The 3,180-nt window shown below is 51.7% G+C and overlaps 1 pseudogene; it reads right to left on the bottom strand.

The window, feature by feature from the left end:
• Positions 1 to 1,677: 1,677 nt before the first annotated feature.
• On the bottom strand, positions 1,678 to 2,924 carry LOC127732270 (uncharacterized; annotated as a pseudogene).
• Positions 2,925 to 3,180: the final 256 nt, after the last annotated feature.

Here is a 3,180-nt window from a genome sequence, read left to right as displayed (position 1 = left end):
AACTTGCTCCTGGGTGCCTGTAAGCTTTTTAACACGGGCAGATTTTTTAGCCAAAGGTATCGTATCATCGACATTCACTGTGAACTGCCCCCAATTTTGTTGGGCCCTGGTACAGTACGTACACCCCCCACAGGGCAGGTCTTTTAACCCCAGCCCCACTCGGAACTCGGGGCACGGGCCTTCCTGGGGCAACCTGGACAAAGCGTCAGCATTGGGATGTTTAGCCCCTGGCCGGTGTTTGATTTCCATATCGAATTGACTGATTTCTTCCAGCCATCTGGCTAATTGCCCCTGGGGTTCCTTGAAATTGGTTAACCAGGTGAGACTGCTATGGTCAGTCCTAACCACAAACCGCCGTCCCAGCAAGCAAGTAATGCCTGAACAGCCTAGTGAACATGACAATAGCCAGCAGCTCCTTTCGGGTGGTACAATATTTTTGTTGTTCTGGGGTGAGGGTGAAGCTAGCATATGAAATGGCTCTTTCCTGCCCCCCTTGGACTTGCAATAATTCTGCCCCAATGGCCTTATCAGAAGCATCCGTGTCCAAGATAAAAGGGTCTGTGGCATTGGGCAATGATAGGACAGGGGCTGAAACCATGGCCTCCCTGAGTTTGTCAAAAGACTCTTGTTGCTCGTCACCCCATGAATAAGGGCGCTTTCCGGTCAGGGCTTAAAGCGGTAAGGCTAGGTTCGTATAGCCCTTTATGAACGCCCGGTGATAATTCGCAAACCCAAAGAACCGTTCTACCTCTTTTGAGTTCCGGGGTTTTGGCCAGTTCTGAACATCTTTTACGTATCCTGGGCCTATTTCCATCCCCTCTGGGCCCACAATCCTCCCCAGAAATTCCACTTTCTTCCTAAACAGGTCGCACTTTCGGGGTTTTAGTTTGAGCCCGTACATTCGGAACCGTTCAAATACCACTCTTAAATTGGCCAGATGATCCCCAAAATCCCTCCCCAGGACTAGTATATCGTCCAAAAAAGCCAACACCACCCTCCATGTCAATCCTCTTAGTACAAGGCTTATAACCCGGGCATAAGTGGCTGGGGCATTGCATAGCCCAAAGGCCATGCGTGCAAACTCGAACAACTCGTACTTGGTGATAAAGGCGGTTTTGGGCCGGTCCTCCTCCCTGATCTTCACCTGCCAGTACGCCGAATTGGCGTCCAGCTTTGAGTACCACACATTACCGGCAAGGGTGTCTAGGCACTCTTCTACTAGGGGCAAGGGGAAAATTTGGCGGGAACAAACTCTAATATAGTTCCTCAGATATTAAGGTAACCTGAGCCGCGGTGTCCACCACGGCATCAACCTTTTGACCCTGGACTACAACAGGCACCCTATACATGGTCCCACTTGTTAACTGGCTTATGGTTACCATTTCTTTCTCCCCCTGTGCTATAAGGTCCCCTTCCCGATCACTGTTTGGGCTGTCCTCGCACAGTGTTTGTTCCCCTTCCTCCCCCGACTCTTCACCCGGTGACTCGGATTCAGACATTTCTGGTGTTGCGGGCCTGTTGGGCTCACTTTCAGATGCCCCCCATGGCCATGCTGTTTGTGCTGGATCCACATTGATTTGGGAGTGAGGGTCTGGTGGGTCAGTGGGAGGGAATTCCTCTACCCCCGGTTCTTGTGGAGGGGATTGTCCGACAATTATTTCCTGGGTTGGTAGTTTCTGAAAATCAGTGACTTCTTTAAAAGAATTCCCCTCTAGGAGGGCCAATTGGTCCCCATGAGCCATTCCTATCTGACTTATGGTACCCTCCCTATTAAGGTGTGACGGGAGGGGTGGTTTGTGGCTTATTATGAGGTCCTTTAAACTCCGTGGTTTAGGGGCCAGACTCAGACCTCTTGAGTCGACCCGTTGGGGTTTAACGGACCCTTGTTGTCCTGGAAAGTTACTTTCTTGCCCCCTGGTCTAGGAGAACTAGATCTCTGATATTTAGGGCATTCCCTTTTAAAATGACCTAATTCACCACAGTGAAAACAGCCACCATTGGCAGGCCTAGGGGAGGGACTCCGCGAGGCGGGCCTTGCATTGTTCCGCACTGTGAAGGACAACTTTTGGATCTCCGACATAATGTTTCCCAGTGTTCCTGTTACCTCCCCTTTAAAAGCATTAAACTGAGTTTTTAACTCCTGAACATCCTTAGGCGGGGTAGAACCAATGGCTTCGGACCTTGTGGTGGAGCATATGGTATAATTGTCCCCACCCTTACCTCTGGTATCAGGGCTGACACTTTTAACCTCCTTTCTGGCGGCACGGCCATATATGGCTTGGTGGTTATGTTGATGCCACCTGATTTTGTCCACCGCCTCTTCAATACTCTTGGGTTTAGCATTGGAGGCCAACATTCCCCCCTCCTTGTTTGAGGCCCCCTGGCACAATCTCATGACCGCCTGTTGGTACATGTGGTCCTCGGGCAGGTGGCGAAAGGCTTTTGTGGCGAGGGATAGGACTCTGTCGGCCCAGTCCTCTAGGGTTTCGCCCCCCCCCCCCCTGCCTCGCAATGTTAAATTGAACCTGAGCGGTTTCTGGCAACTCATTGAACCCAAACCGTTTGGCCAACTTACTCACTAAATCCTCGTAGGACAAATCATGCCTTCTTTCCACCAGCAAGGCATAAAACTCACTGGGCTTTCCATCTAGGGACCAGCACAATTGGTCCTTGCACTCCCCTTGAGACCATCCACTGACCTGGCACAATCGCGAGAACTTGGCGTAAAAAGCCTGCCAATTAGTCTTCCCATCGTACTTGAGACTCTTTTGTAGGATGGGTGGTTTGCCCACCGTTGGCCCCCTTGGCCTGTCTTGAAATCTCTGGGTATCCGACCCCGCCCTAGCCTCCTGGTGGTCATATGCATCCCTACGAGAACTCCTTTGGTCTCCAGTTTCCCGTCTTGCTGCCCCTGGGTACCCCATACTACTGGCCTGTCTCGTCACTGGGGCCTCATTTTCGATATGGGCGTCTCTAAACCTTGGGCCCTCACTATCGGTATACCGGTTAGCTAAGCCCCCCCTTTCCCTGCCTGTGCTCCCTGCATTGCTATACCGGGATCGAGGTGTTTCCTCATACCTGTAGTCTCTGGTATTCCCATACTGGGGCGTGGGCTTGTCCCCTCTGTCCTGGTAGACCCCTTCTTCCCTGAACCCCCGGTTAAGTTCCCCACCATCCTGC

Source organism: Mytilus californianus, unplaced genomic scaffold, assembly GCF_021869535.1.
Source record: "Mytilus californianus isolate M0D057914Y unplaced genomic scaffold, xbMytCali1.0.p SCAF_23, whole genome shotgun sequence".
NCBI lineage: Eukaryota > Metazoa > Mollusca > Bivalvia > Mytilida > Mytilidae > Mytilus > Mytilus californianus.
The sequence above is the reverse complement of the archived record's forward strand: the minus strand, read 5'-3'. Positions and strand labels throughout refer to the sequence as shown.